This window comes from Macrotis lagotis, chromosome 7 (genome assembly GCF_037893015.1).
Source record: "Macrotis lagotis isolate mMagLag1 chromosome 7, bilby.v1.9.chrom.fasta, whole genome shotgun sequence".
Taxonomy (NCBI): Eukaryota; Metazoa; Chordata; class Mammalia; order Peramelemorphia; family Peramelidae; genus Macrotis; species Macrotis lagotis.
In genome coordinates, this window is record NC_133664.1 from 115,913,913 (window position 1) to 115,930,240 (window position 16,328).

The 16,328-nt window shown below is 39.6% G+C and overlaps 1 protein-coding gene and 1 long non-coding RNA gene across 3 annotated transcripts in view; one reads left to right on the forward strand and one right to left on the reverse strand.

Moving 5' to 3' along the window:
- The window catches only part of EXOC4 (exocyst complex component 4), a 914,582-nt gene that overhangs the window by 42,927 nt on the left and 855,327 nt on the right, over positions 1-16,328 (reverse strand). The gene's annotated exons all lie outside the window — the stretch shown is intronic.
- Positions 15,844-16,328, forward strand: part of LOC141492921 (uncharacterized) — a 39,483-nt gene continuing 38,998 nt past the window's right edge. Inside the window, exon 1 of the long non-coding RNA XR_012470078.1 lies at positions 15,844-15,984. This is a non-coding gene — a long non-coding RNA (uncharacterized LOC141492921). The remainder of the gene's footprint in view (positions 15,985-16,328) is intronic.

Here is a 16,328-nt window from a genome sequence, read left to right on the forward strand (position 1 = left end):
CTCTTTTGGCAAGTGTAAGGACTTGCTTGTTTAACTCTTTGCACTAATTTGTGTGTTTATAACATATATGGTGTATGTATTATCTTAAATCCATTAAACAGAATTTTAAAACTGTGAAAAAAAGTCTTTGAGATACTCTAAGGAACATCCTTGGCAAAAGCAACCCAAACCAGTAAGATGGCATTTTATACATCTTTGAACTTGACAACAATGTTCTTCTAGCTCCTACTATGTACTGTGTAAAGTCTGAGGATTCCCAGAGAGCTGAAATTTAGAGGATGGAAGGGAATACCTGCACTCTCACAGCAATAGTACTGACCTTATCTCCTAATTTGTCATAATTAGTTAAAAGATGATGCTATCAAATGGTGTGGTTCCTCTCATGTTAAGAGAATAAGATGAGGTGCTCTATGCATCCCCTCTCTCATGAAAGTCTTTTAAGCAATGGCCACATGTTGTTCTAGGGTTTTTTAATCTTTCTTTCATTGAGCATTGTTTGCCCCCAATACATCCCAAAGGAATTGTCCTGAACATCAAAATTTCTAGTTCTCATTTTGCTGGGGCTACAAAAATATGGCATAGATCTTTTCTTAAGGAGTTTACAATCACACACATGCTTATAAAATAGTTATGACAACCACATCCAGAGGGAAAAAAATAAACAAAAAACCCTACAGAATCTGAATGAATACTATGTTCACTTTTTTAAATTTTCTCTTACATTTTTCCTTCCTATTCCATGGTTTTCTTTCTTTTCTCTTAGTCCCAATTCTTTAAACACAAAATGACTAATATGTAAACATTAACACAAATGTACACGTACAACTTTTACCAGACTGCTTGTTGTTGATGGGAGGGGGGCAGGAAGGAAGGGTGGTAGAAAAATATGTAACTTATAAATATGTAAGTGGATGAATGCTGAAAAACTTTTATAACATGTAATTTGAAAAATTAAAATAAAATATCAATCTGAAAAAAAATTAGCCATGGAAGAAAAGAATAGGTATTAAACATTCAAATATTCCAGAAATGTTCAGGAAAAGTGTGAAGATAAATTTGAGGAGGAAGAGATCACCTGGGATAGTAAGGGAAAATTTCCTCATACCTTAGTTGAATCTTGGAGGAGGAGAGGACTTTCCATAGCCAGAAATTGGGATAGTGAGATAGTCCATTTCATACATTGGGGACAATGAATGCAAAGGCCCAGGTACAAGAGACATCAGAATTAGAATTTGAAAGAGAAGTTCAGATTATTTTATAGCTTCCTTGATTTACCCACATTCAAAAAAAAATAGAGGTCCAATTTCACTCCTTTGTATTACCTCCTAGGTCTAATAATCAACTTATCATCCTCCAAAAAAAATTCTTCCTCAGACTGTATGGTTTGGGGATAGGTCACCTAACCTTCAGTTTCATCTGCAAAATGGGATGCTTCACATCTTTTGGGAAGAATATTGCATTAAGATGTGAGGAAGATTGCATATAAAATTAAATCAAATTTAGGGGACTGCTGTTTTATACTTTTCTTTTTTCGCTGGTTAATCTCTTATCTTTTTATTGAGATACTGATTGACACTATCGACACTATTTCATTTAGTGAAACCAACTTTCCTATTGGATCATTATTTTTTTTTTTTAGGTTTTGCAAGGTAAATGGTAGCTTGCCCAAGGCCACACAGCTAGGTAATTATTATTATTAAGTGTCTGAGACTGGATTTGAACCCAAGTCCTCCTGACTCCAGGGCTAGTGCTCTATCTACTGTACCACCTAGCCACCCCTTGGGTTAATTTTTTCAATGGGAATAGTATAAATATGGACAATGTGTTAAGAAATGGTATATACAAAAGAATAGATGGCAAACTTTAAATGATGTTTCCAAAATCCACACCAACTGCAGACAATCATGTTCTGAAGTTTCTTGTTTTAGATTTTTTTTTTCAAGGCAATGGGTTTAAGTGGCTTGCCCAAGGCCATATGGCTAGGTAATTTATTAAGTGTCTGAGGTTGGATTTGAACCCAGGTACTCCTGACTCCAAGGCTGGTGCTCTATTCACTGCACCACCTAGCTTCCCCTGTTCTGAAGTTTCTAACATCAAATGTATCAGACAAATAAACTTTATCAACAGAAAATCAGGTATTTTTTATTTGTGGCATCTTAAAAGGAAACTGGTGGGGCAAGGTGCTGTCATCAATGCATTGGACATAATAGTTTCTTAATAATTTCCATTTGGGGACTTAAATATTTATTTTTTGAAGGGATGAGTGGAACTAGGATCATCATCATGGATAGGATCTTAATCCTAAAAGTATCAAAACAACTGAATTTTCATGTTAACCTAGTCCTACATCTAGGCTTACTGGAAGTTAATCTCTTTTCTGCCTGCTATATCTCAGAAGAGACAGTCTTGTTGGAATGATGGAGAGCCTTAAAGTGGGTGGCACTACTATGGCCAACTTATCCAAAGGATAGAGCAGGCAGTGCCCAATTTGCTGTGTGGCTCCCAGGATGGTATTAGGCAATAAGTGGGAAATAAAGGAATTAGATCTGAACCTATATTGTGGGTGGTTTCTCCACCTTGAATCTACATGGAAAGGTATAGCACAGGACAGGAATCAGTGCAGCAGCAAAAACAGAATGGTGGTAGTAGCAGTTGGTGGTAGTTGTGGCAGTAGCTATTTAATAAGCAATAGTAAGATGAGGTTGACAGCAGAGGGAATGGGACAGCCACAGCTGCAAGCCCTGGACATTTTCCCTTAAAAAAAGTCAATGTGGAAAAGAAAAATGACAAATGCTGGGGAGAATGTGGAAAAATACATACTCTGTTTCACTGTTGGTGAAGTTGTGAACTAGTCCAACTACTCTGGAAAACAATTTGGAAATATGTCCAGAGTTAGAAAACCATGCAATAGCATAGTTGACCCAACAATAGCATTACTAGGTTTGTATTCCAAAGAGATCACAGAAAAGGGGAAAGATTTATTTGTACTAAAATATTTATAATGGTTCTTTGTGGTGACAAAGAATTGGAAATTGAGGGGATACTCAACAGCTGGGGAATGGCTAGACAATGAATGCTGTATATGATTGTGATGGAATACTATGGCACTATAAGAAATGACAAGCAAAATGGTTTCAGAAAAACCTGGGAAGATTTATATGAACTCATGCAAAATGATGTGAACAGAACTAGGATAACTTTTTCAAATTAACAGCAATATTATAAAGATGATCAACCGTGAAAAACTTCTAATTGAGACAATGATCCAAGACAATTCCGAAGGACCTATGATGAGAAATGTTATCCACTTCTAGAAAGAATTGAAGAACTCTGAAGGAAGATTGAATCATACTTTAAAAAACTTTTAAATTTTTATTATTTTCTTTTGCAACAAATGTGGATAACATGAAAATATGTTTGATATGATTTTATATGTATAATTTATATTGAATTGCTTACCTTTTCAAAGAGAGAGAGAGAATTTGGAACTCAAAATTTTAAAAATGTTAAAACCAGATATAACTTGTTTGTTGCAAAACTTATCTAAGTTCCAAAAATCTAAAGTAGATTTTTCAGTTTGGTAGCTGAAGGGGTTCATTAATCTCTGTGGAAATGTCCTTGCAATTTAGAAATGTTGTCACCAGTGACAGTAAAGATTCAGAGGAGTATGGCTAAAAGGGATGTTAGAGATATAGTACAGCATGATTCTGTTAAAAAATAAAAATAGACCAAACACAAAAAAACAGACAAAAGCTCCAACCTGTTTGGTAAAGCAACTTGGTAAAGACTTTGTTTCTTTAATATTACAACATAAACTTAGGAAGCTGAGAATAAAAAATAACTTTCTCATCTACCTCTCTAGCTGTTTAACCTTGGTCCCTAGACAAAAATGAAAGGTCCCCAGTCTTATTGGTCAACTGGTAGGAAAGCTTCCTTTTCTAAAATCCCTATTGATTCATCTTCCTTCACTTTGGCATCCCAGCCCCTTCAGTATCTGAACATTCAACTCTTGCTCTTTGTGAAAGATGGTCTTTTTACTGAATTCGCCAAGTTGGCCTCAAAAGAATTGAATCTTGAGCCTGAAAGATCTTATCTGTCTGTCTGGTTTTTCTATTCAGTTTTTCTATTTTTCCTTCTTGCTATTTTCTTCAGTATTTGGTCTATTTGGTGCCAGAGTCTGAAATAAAAAAATCACTAGGGTACATAAACAATTTTTTATATCCAGGGAGCAAAAAAGAATTTAGAAACTTCAAATTTTACTTCCTATAAAATCAGAGTGGATTTTTCTGTCCTCTTACTTTCTTCAACTTCTGAAAAGAAAATCACATTTAACTTTCTCCTTCTTAACCAACATAAAGTGAATTAGGTTCGTGATTCAGTAGCTACTTGCTATTTTGGCCTGATAACCTCCAACAAGAAATCAATCAAACATTAACCATTTTGGCAGAGCCAAGATGGTGGCAACAGTGGATCATGTCCTAGGCACTCTCTCATAAATCTTTGAAACTAAGGACTTTAAATTTTCGAGAGACAGAACCCACAGAGGGACCCAGCGAGGCAGTTCTCCTACTCAAGGTAACCTGGAAAAGAGCAGAAAGGCTCTGCTCTCCGGGGTCAGAGGGGTGGCCCCCCAGAGGGGTGGCCCGCCAGAGCCAAAGAACCTCAGCCTCCCGGAGGCAGCTCCAGGGCACTGGGAGCCGCAGCTCACAGCAGCGGGGGCAGTTTCCTGACCTATGCCCCAGGAAGCACAGGGCACAAATTGGGGGAACAGCTGGGGGGCCTCTGCCAGAGCAAGCACATGGAGCCCAGCCCTCAGGTCACACAGCAAGCAGCCTGGCCACTGCAGTCCAGATCCAGGAACAGAAGCAGGTAGAGCCTGTAAGCAGGAGCCCCCAGGGCATGAGCCCATTGAACCTAGGGAGAGGAGTGAAGAGAGAGAGACTGCAGAGCTCTGTCCTTTGCCCCTGGAACAGGACTCTGGGGCTCTGACCACATTCAGATCCTGATCGCAGTCCAGGCCCCCCCACAGAACAGCAGGGTCACCTCCACCTGATCCCCGTGGCAGAGGGGAGCTTGTGGTCATTTACAGACCAGGAGGGAGGACAGAGCCTCACACACTGAGACTCTTGTGGGAGTGTCCCAAAAGCTCAGGAAGCACCCCCAAAACAGGATTAGACTGGGAAAATGAGCAAGCAGAGAAACAAGAGAAACACCATTGAGAAATACATTATCTATGAACCCAAGAAGGATCAATATACTCAGTCTGAAGATGAGGGAAGCACAAGCTCCTGCATCTAAAGACTCCAAGAAAAATAGAAATTGGGCTCAGGCTATGACAGAGCTCAAAAAAGACTTTGAAAATCAAATGAGAGGGGGTGGCTAGGTGGTGTAGTGGATAAAGCACCGGCCTTGGAGTCAGGAGTATCTGGGTTCAAATTTGGTCTCAGACACTTAATAATTACCTAGCTGTGTGGCCTTGGGGAAGCCACTTAACCCCATTTGCCTTGCAAAAACCTTAAAAAAAAGAAAAAAAAAAGAAAATCAAATGAGGGAGATAGAAGAAAAAGTGGGAAAAGAAATGAGAGAGATGCAGGAAAAACATGAAAATGAAGTCAGCAGCTTAGTCAAGGAAATCCAAAAAAAAATGCTGAAGAAAATAGCATGCTAAAAAACCAGCTTAGGTCAAATGGATAAAACAGTTCAAAAAGTTATTGAGGAGAAGAATGCTTTAAAAAGCAGAATTGGCCAGATGGAAAAAGAGATAAGAAAGCTCTCTGAGGAAAACAAATCCTTCAGACAAAGAATAGAACTCAGGGAGATTGCTGAATTTATGAGAAATCAGGACTTAATACTTCAAAACCAAAAGAATGAAAAATTAGAAGAAAATGTGAAACATCTCACTGAAAAAAACAACTGATATGGAAAACAGATTTAGGAAAGATAACTTAAAAATTATTGGAATACCTGAAAGTCATGATCAGGAAAAGAGCCTTGACATCATTTTCAAAGAATTACTATAGGAAAATTACCCAGATATCCTAGAAGCAGAGAGCAAAACAGAAATGGAGAGAATCTACAGATCCCCCCAAGAAAGAGATCCCAAAATACCACCCCCCAGGAATATTATAGCCAAGTTCCAGAACTCCCGAGTCAAAGAAAAATATTACAAGCAGCCAGAAGGACACAATTCAAATACCGTGGAGCTGCAATCAGGATCTCACAGGACGTAGCAGCAGCTACATTGGAAGCTCGTACGGCTTAGAATGTAATATACCAGAAGGCAAAAGAGCTTAGAATGCAGCCAAGAATCAACTACCCAGCAAAAATGAACATCCTCTTCCAGGGAAAAAGATAGACTTCCAGTGAACCAGGGGAATTTCAAATGTTCCTGTTGAAATGGCCAGAGCTAAACAGAAGGTTTGATCTTCAAATACAGGACTCAGGTGAAGCATAGAGATTGGAGGAGAGGGGGAAAATATGAGGGACTTAATGATGATGAACTGCATGTATTCCTGTATAGAAAAATGACACTGATAATACTCATATGAACCTTCTCAATTATCAGAGCAGGTAGAAGGAGCTTTTATAGATGAAACAGAGGAGAAAGCTGAATTTGAAGATAAAATATGGTGTAAAATGGAGTCAATAGAAAAAAGGGAAATGTAATGGAAGAAAGAAAAAGGAGAGAGGGGGAATAGGCCAAGATATTTCATATAATAAGATTTTTCTTTATTCCAATGAGCTATTGTAATGATATGGAAGGGGGGAAGGCAAGGGGGAATGAGGGACTCTTCGCTCTCATCAGAGGTGGCTAGGAGAGGAAACAGCACATATACTCAATGGGGTACAGACATATGGAGTAAGAAGGGGGGAGACAGGGGGAAGGGATGGGGATGTGAATGAAGGAGGAGAGCATGGACCATGGGGGGAGAGTGGTCAGATATAACACATATTCTTTTTTACTTCTTCCAAGGGGCTGGGATTGGATGGCCTGTCCGGGAACATAGGGCCAGGGATGCTGGGCCCAAGGGGTGGTATGTGGGCTCAGGGCCTCTTGGCCCCAGGGCCAGGGATCTGTCTGCTGTGCCACTCAGCGACCCTACAGCAGGGTCAGAGTGAAAGGAGAGAGAAAATATAGTACATGGTAGTGGAAAAATACAAAAGGAGGGAACAACAACAATGGTGGAAAAATATGGAAGTAACTTTTGTGATGTACTTATCATATAGAATGTGATCCACCCATGACAGAGTTGTTGGTGTTGGAACAAAGACTGAAGCACATTTTTTATTATTATTATTTTTGGGGGGAGTGCAGGGCAAATGGGGCTGGGTGGCCTGCCTGGGGATGCATAGCAGGGTGATTGTTGGGTGTCTGAGGCCGGATTTGGACCCGGGTATTCCTGGCTCAAGGGCTAATGCTCTGTCTTCCACCCAGCCACCCCTACTATTATTACTATTTTATTTTATTTTGGGTCTTTTTTCCCCCTTTTTTTTTTTGGTTTTTGCAGGGCAGTGGGGTTGGGGTGGCTTGCATGTCACACAGCTGGGTGATTGTTGGGTGTACGGGGCCAGATATGGGCTTGGGTGCTCCTGGCTCCAGGGCTGGTGCTCCGTCCACTCAGCCACCTGGCCATACCTACAGTTATTACTATTATTATTTTTTTAATTTTAATTTTTTTCTCTCCCCTTTATTGCTCAAGCGAGTCTATATTTTTTGGTGGGAGGGGGTATTTTGTTTACTCTTAAACAAGAATATTTTATTAATGTATAAAAAATTATTTGTACAAAATGAGAATAAATATCAAATATAAAGAACCCAAAAAACTTCTAGGTACAATTAGGAAATCTTGGTCATTAATAAAAATGAGAGCTAGAGAGGACAGAAGGCTAACCTGGAGTCAAAAAGATTTGGCATATAATGTCAGTGTGAACCAGGGCAAGTCACTCTAACCCTCTCTCCAGGCCTCTTCAGACAAATTCCTACAAGGATTGATTTCACAGCAATTATCATCTTCTTTGTTAAGAGTGATCTATGCCAATGAACTTGCAAGCCACAGCTAAATAAAAAGATAATAAAATGAAAAAACCCCCAAAATATTTACCATTTCTTTCAGAAATCAACCAACAAACATTTATTAAGTGCCTCTTTTGTGATTGCCTTATTTTGTAGAGTTTTCGTGACTGTGGTTTTTGTAGCAAATGAAAATGATAGCAACACCTCGTGTTGGCAAATATTTTTATTTTTACTGTTATTGTAGTTGCAGCTGCTATGTTTTGGTAGGGATGAATTTTGACCCATATTATATCTAGATCTATATAACAGAGGCAGATATATGTTCTTCACTATATTCTTGTTTTGTTTTGTTTTGTTTTCAGGTTTTTGCAAGGCAGATGGGGTTAAGTGGCTTGCCCAAGGCCACACAGCTAGGTAATTATTAAGTGTCTGAGGCCGGATTTGAACCCAGGTACTCCTGACTCCAAGGCTGGTGCTTTATCCACTACGCCACCTAGCCGCCCTTCACTATATTCTTTAAGAAAAACACACAAGCATCTTAGATGACCATTAGTAAACATGAACAGTAGTAACATTAAGCCCTAATCATTTTCAGCAAATCTCATTTTATATGGATATACATGAGTGAGAGGATGTCAGTAGTAAACAGAAAGAAATATTTAGTTTAGATTGTTAGCCCTGACCAGTATCTTGGACACTGTCAGGACACAGTCACAGATTTGGAGCTGTAAGGCCCCAAGAGGTCCTTAGTGAAACTCTCCCCCTTTATAGATAACGTGGAAACTGTAGTGTCCACAGGTTATGTAAATCATCCAGGCTGGCACATGTCTGAACCTGGGGCTTCCTTCCCCAGAGACCAGGAATGTCTCATCTACTCCACTGTGTCTCTCATTGAGTTCAAAACCCAGAGAAGCAATGACTTGTTTGGGTTACTTTGAACTTGGGAGTGGGGTCAGGGTCAGAATCCATGCGATTCCATTCTACAACATTGCCTTCCTCAGAAGGACTTCTATTCAATCACAGCTTTGTGGTTCCTGCCCTCACAGCTCCAGAGGTCTTCATTCATAAATCCTTGCATCCTGGCCAGTAAAGACGAGTATGAGTTATTGGCGAGCCCTGGCTCTAACCCTGGCTCCACCTCTAAGCATCTACAAGCTTCCTTTTTCTTCCTTTGGGGAGTTTTGAGTCAAATTATTCAGCTTCTCTGGGCCTTAGTTTTATCCTCTGAAAATATGGGAGTGCAATATTAGCATTCCAGTGTTGAAAGGTGATGATCTCAGACCACTGGGAAGAAGCCAGGTGAACCAGAAACTGCAATAACCTCTTCTTCCTAGTAAATGACCTTTTTTCAAGCCAGCAGATGATCCTCCTACCATTTATCTGCTTGGCACATCTCAAAATTATTTTTTTCTTTTTTGCTTTTCCTCTCTTACATTTCCAACCCTGACTCATCTCCCTTCCAGGGAGAGATCCTTTCTCTTCTTGGTACACGATGTCCTAATATCTCAAAATGAGAGTATGAAATAAAATTAATTCACACAGAGGGACATTTTCGGCTCTAGCAGGAACACATATGTACAACCTGCCATTATTTCTAGTTATTTCCATCATCCATTGTTAATGAAGGTGACAGAAGCCCACAACTGTTTTTTTTTTTTTACAAAAAGACTTTCCCTTGGATGGCAATCACCCTGAAAGCTTGCTTATTGTATCAGCCCCCTTAAATGCTTTAAAAATTCCAACTGGAGGTGTTTCTGTCACCTCCAAGGTTACAAAAAGCCATCAGAGTTCTCCCACGGAACTAACCAAATTTAAGACTCTGTCTTTATAGGCTGACATATCTAGGCAGCCACTAAGCTAACAGGGTTGCTGTCAACTCCCAACTCCCACCTTTCTCTTTCTCTCTCTCTCTCTCTCATTTTGCTGAAACACATTATCCTTTGCTCTCTATTTTCCTAAAGGCATAGTTTCAGGGGAGTAGTAGCATCCTAGCAATTATGCTTTTCAGCCTCTGCTCTTTCTACTGTCATTTTCTCCCAGGGAAAATATGGTAGATTGGAATAGAACAACTTCATATTTTTTGACTAACTTAGACCATACTAATGAAAAGATAGATTATCCAATATATTCACTAGAAAATGACAGGTGTCTTTCTCTCAACTGCCAATCAATAGATACATTAAACTACCAAAAGCTTAGAAAAGTTTCCCGGAAATCCAAGATTTCAGATATTCACACTCTACACTTGGTGGGACCTCTGTTTGCTTTCCTTTATGCTCTAGTCATTAAAGATCAGTTTACTCATTTGTTTAGCCTTCAAAGTCTCTTTCAGTTTTAACATTCTATGGGAATCTTATCTACTTCCATAGTTCCTCTTTTTACCTTTATGTGGGTGTCCTTAACCTCCTCTTTAGACCTGATGTCTTTCCACTTTAATTTGCTAACACTTTCGCTTGGATATTTAACCATCAGCTCAAACATCACTCATCATTTCCCCTGTCCTCCTCTTCTTCACCCCCTCCCCTAACTGTTCCATAGACATAACTGGATCCCTCTGGATTTCTCTGTGGGGCAGTCATTCAAAATTTCTACATCATTCTCTGAGAATCCCCATTCCTTTTCATTTCTTCCCTCACACTGGAAGAGATCAGCTTCCCATTACTTTAGGTTTGACTCATTTTAATAGTTTTTAAATGGTCTCCCTGACTCCATTATCACTTCCCTCCAAGCCATTTTGATATATATTGTTGAGAAGTCAAGTTGCCTAAAATACTCAGTTCATTTATAAAGCCTATGCCAAGCATAAGAATACCAAGGCAAAAAGAGAAAAGCAGTCCCTCAAGGACTTGACTTCAAGGGTCAACAACCCCTCTGAAACTTAGAGCCTAAGAGAGTTCCCAAAGGGTAGACAGGTTGTATGTATCAGATGGGGGATTTGATTCCAGGTGCTCCTGAGGTTGATTCTTTGACTATGAAGCCAAGTTGTTTCTCATGAATACCTCAGAGACTCCATAAAGTCTTTTGGAGTCCTGGCTCCCCCACTTATTAGTTGTGGAAACTTGAGGCAAATTATTAAATCACATAAGCCTTTATGTTTGCATCTGTAAAATAGGAATAAAAATAACCTGCTCTGTCTAAGCCTAGGTTGTGAGATTCCAGTGAAATAATTATGTTATCTGAAAATACTTTAGTTTTAACAATCACTGTGCAAATGAAGTCCATTATCATTGCTTGGAAGATAAAATCCAATCTCCTCAGATAGATCAATGATTTTTACAATATTTGTTTACAATCTACTTTTCTATATTATCTTTTATTATTCACCTTCATTAAGTCCAGAACTTATGGCTTATTCATAGTCCTAAGGATCTGCTCACACTTTTCTGTCTGGAGAGTAATCCCTTCTCTGTCTAGCCATTATCTAACCTTTCTTCAAGGTCAAGGGCAAGTTTCTGGATGATTCCTCCAAGTCTTCCTTTCTAATGACTGGAGTAGAGTGATCTTTTCTTCCAAAGAACTTAAAGAGCTTGCCTGTCCCACCCATGTTACTGTGAAACTGGGTTATTAGACTTTTATATGCATAATCTTATCTCCTCAACTATGTTGTTGCTGCCTAGGGTGTGATTGTTAGTTTTTATTCTCTTCTGTTTGGGTAACGAGGTGGCACAATGTGCCAGATTCCTCTTCCTGAGTTAAAGTCTGGCCACGGACATTTACTGGCCAAATAACTGGTCATGTCACTTAGCCTGGTTTGTCTCAATTTCCTTGTCTGTAAAAATGAATTGTAAAAAGAAATGGTGGACCACTTCAGTACCTTTGCCAATTAAACCCAAAATGGGGCCACAGAGAGTTGAAAATGACTAAAATAAATGAACAATAAACAACAAAAACCCTCCAATGATCAATTTCTTATCTTGAGAATAAGACCTTTTCAATCTTTTCCCCTCTACCTATGAAGTCCAGAACTAATGAGAAATAATTAGTAGACAGCTAGCTGTTACACTGAATAGTCCTGGGCCTGTTGAAATGAAGACCTGAGTTCAAATCCACCTCAGACCCTGACTAGTTCTGTGATCTAAGGTAAGTCGATTAACCTGTTTGTCTCAGTAGCCACCTTGAAAAATGAGTATAATAAAAGCACCCCCCGCCCAGGATTGTTAGACTCAAATGATCTAATTATTGTAAAGCTCTTTACACAGAGCCTGGAAGGTACTGGGTGCTGTTAAAATGCAAGTGATTATAATTATGATTATTATTAAATATTGGCAAACAGAGCTTTAAAATTCCAAATAAGAGGGAGGCCTTATGAAATTAAAGGACATACTCTTAAGTCTATGCCTTTTTCTCACTGAAATTTACCATCTTATTTGGTTTTGAATTTCCATTTGCTGTCTGCACATATACAGCTCTCAATAAATGTTTACTAAATTGAGTTGGATTACTAGTTCTTATTCCCTTTCCATTGAGCCACTTCCTAGTTCTAGACCTTAAGAGGCAGATCTTACTCTTCCTCCTTTTTAAAAAAATTCTCTAGTTTCTCCTCCTTTTCAGAAGGAAGGTGTACCCTCTAGAGCTCTTACCTTTCCAAGGAGACCTAGAGGCTTCAGGTTGTGACACAGGCCATCAAATTAAGGCTCAATTGGACACACAAAAGAATGGAATGGGTAGAAAAGGATTTACTGAGAGTTGACTGTATGTATGGGGGCACAAGTAGAAAAGCAATTCAGTGTCTGCTTTCCATTAGCTACCATTTGACACAGGGCAGCTAAATGGCACAGTGTGTACAGCATTAGTCCTGAAGTCAAAAGGACCTGAGTTCAAATGTGACCTGTGTGACCTTGGGCAAGTCACTTAACCCTGATTACCTCTCATCCAGTCCTGTCTCCAGTTGTTCTGATTCATATCTGGCCACAGATCCAGATGACTCTAGAGGAAAAAGTGAGGCTGGTGATTCAGCACAGCAGCCCCTCACTCAAATCCAATTCATGGGTTGGTCATGGCATCACCCCCCTGATGTCATGGTTTTTGAAAATAAAGGACAAGCATCATCATTATTCGACAGACAAAGGAGGACTCCTGTTCACTGGAAGCCATGGGAGTGATGCAGAGGAAAAATGAAGAGAACTGTGATTGTAGAAATTGGGTGGAGATGTAAATTGAGTAGAAGTAGAGAATTATGATTGGTGTTTTTTTTTTTTGCAAGGCAAATGGGGTTAAGTGGCTTGCCCAAGGCCACATGGCTAGGTAATTATTAAGTGTCTGAGACCGGATTTGAACCCAGGTACTCCTGACTCCAGGGCAGGTGCTTTATCCATTATGACACCTAGCCTCCCTGAGAATTATGATTGTAAGAGAAACAATTTGTAATCTCCTCAAATTGGGTGGAGATCCCCATTACCATTGATTCATTGTTTAATGTAAAATTTCTATCCCGATATCCTTAGGCTTTACCCTCTACCTAATTCCTGCTCCAATAAGAGAAAAGGAGTTCACCTTTTGCCCTCTGGATGAGAGGCAAGACATAAAAATCTGAGTTGGACTCCAGCTCAGGACTGTAGTCTTCGCTGACCTATTGTCCAGCTAAGGCTGCTTGGCTTTTGTCTTTCTTTCCCTCCCTCTCTCTCTCCCTATCCCTTCCTATGTGTTTTAATTTCTGTTAATAAATTTTTATTTCTACCCTTGCTTTTCTAAGTCTGAATAATGATTCCTCATAGGCAGATCCAAACTCAAGTAGCCAGCAGCTACAGGAGGACCTGGTACTTTCTCTCAGAACAAATATAAAACAACATTAAGTGGGAGTCATGAAATGGTTTAAAGTGGATTCCTTTCCACAGTAACAAAAATTGCAATTATTTACATTTTGGCAAGTTGCTGATAGTCAGTAAGCTACACACCTCAACTGAACCAAATATTTCCCTGGCAGGGATGTATTTCCCTTGTCCCAATATCTTTTTTGTATGGTTATCATTTCTGTGATTGCATCCCAGGAAGAAAAGTGAAACCAAGGCATTGAGAAGTAAAACTCTCACCACAGCAAAATAAAATTCCTTCCATGATGTTTAATTAATGTTAGCAAAGAGGGAAAGACAGACACACTCTGAGAGGACATGAGAGGGGGCTGGGGCTTGGAATGAATGATTTACACCAAAAGTAATTACTTGATATTTTTCATAAACATTTGAAACCTATTATTATTTTCTCTACAGCACACATCAGCAGAAGACTGTCACCTAAGGGAGAAATGGGAAAGTGGCTTGTAATTAATTTCTGTTCAAATATATCAGCAAGCCTTTAATGCTTTGGATAAAAATGCTCTCTAATCACTAAGGTTCCTCAACCTCTCCCTTCCCCCTCTGCCTCCAGACACCCCAAAATGTGTAATCAGCAACTTTGTGAAGTGTATTGCCTAAAGGAAAAGCAGTTTTAATGCCTGTTGGAAAGTTCAACCCATTGATTCCCCTTCCCTCCCACCCCACCTCCGCATCATATCCAGAGAGAAAAGTCAATCAGCCCCACATCTCTCCCTCCCCCACTTATTTTTTCTTGTTTTTCTCCATCTCTGGTATAGGGAAATGGAAGCCCTACATTTCTCTGGAGGAATCCAAATATGGAGATGCCAGGCAGTGAAAATCATTACTGCTACAACCAAAAGCCTGCATCTTTAAAGGTTAAAGCCCAAAGATTAAGAGCGCCTCCAGGAAAAACTGAAATGGCTGTTCTGAATAAAACCTCTCCATCAATCGGAAAACTGCAGCACAACAAAAGAAATGAAGAACTACAGCGGCATTGACATTTACATTTTTAGGTGCCTGCCGGTTTATTTTTTCAACTATTGTTCAGTGTCTGAGAGGGAAGTTCCATGGGTTCTGTTCAGGTGCTGGCTGCTGGCTGCTGCTCTGTCTCTAGTCCTTGTGAACATAGGGAGAGGCTGATGGAGGCCCTACCCAGAGGAGCAGGACCCCTTCAGAGTCTCCAAGAGACCCTGGCTAGCCTAGCTTTCTGGAGACAGTTTGTAGACGATTCCCTTATTTTCTCCTGCTGCTTGCTTCTTCTGGTGGCTGACTGTCAGAATTCTGAGAATTCCTATTTAGCTCCACCAACTACTTCAGGAGAAAACTCTAGTCAAGTGATAATTATTCTCATGGAATCCCAGGATGTGGGAGTTCAGAGGGACCTTCCATCTCGTCTAGTCCAATCGCCTCATTTTATAGCTAGCTTAGATTTATTCTCGCCACAATCCTGGGAAGTAGAGTATTTTTATCTCCTTTTTGTAGACAAGGACATGAGAAAGGTAATATGATTTCCCAATTAACAAGTAGTAAACACTCAGCTTCTCAATTCAAATTCATTAACTTCACACTCTGTTCCTTAAGATCTCTTCCAGAAAAGTGCCCAGAACAGAAGATATACTTAAGAAATTCTTTTTGACTGATACAATGATGATAACAACAATAATTGATTAATTAATTCTAATTAGTGGTGTGCTTATAGATATTTAACATTCAGCTCTCTGAAAGAAAAAAACGAATGTTTGACCACACTTTTAAGTTTAATCTATATCATTAATGTTCTCTCTATCACTTTCTTCAATCAGGACAATCAACAAATCAGAAAAAAAAAATCCCTGACTTGTAGCACCGCCAGTTTCCAAGGTGTAAATGATAAGTGGTTCTCTGGAGCCAGGTTTGGGCTGCTAGCTCTGATCTATCATTCTGACGAAGTTACTTGCCTGACATCATATGGACAATGGGAGAGTCTTGTTGTTGGGTATCTCTAAGATATAGACAATGGTCTCTTACAAAATAAAGAGTAGGGGTCATCCCCAACCACAAAGAACTCTCAGGTTCAAACCATCCCTTGCTTGACTCTATCTTTAAACTAAAAGCAATATTTACCCTGATTTACCCTGAAGGATTTTTATGAAGAGGAATAAATTTGTCATAGAAAAGCACTTTGGGGTTTATTCAAAGGTAATAGTGTATAAGAGTTTCTGTTCCTATGTGAGGAGGAGAAAAAGGAAAAAGAGGAACCTAAGATGGCAGGGCACAGGCTACATTTAATAATTATAGAGAACTAGGGTTGGTTTGCTGTCTTTTACCAGCACAAAGACTTGAGGTTAATGAACCAGTCCTAGCCAGTCACCATGTGGTGGGTATGGCGTGTTGTTCCTAGCTCACTAAGGGCTTCCTGGGCCATGATCTTGGGATCTGCTATGCCTGCTCTTGATCAGAAGGTCAGGCTCTCATCCCAAGGAAGCAATCTAGGGTACAGGCAGTTAAAACAATCCTTAATGATTGGCACTTGTGGTGAATGC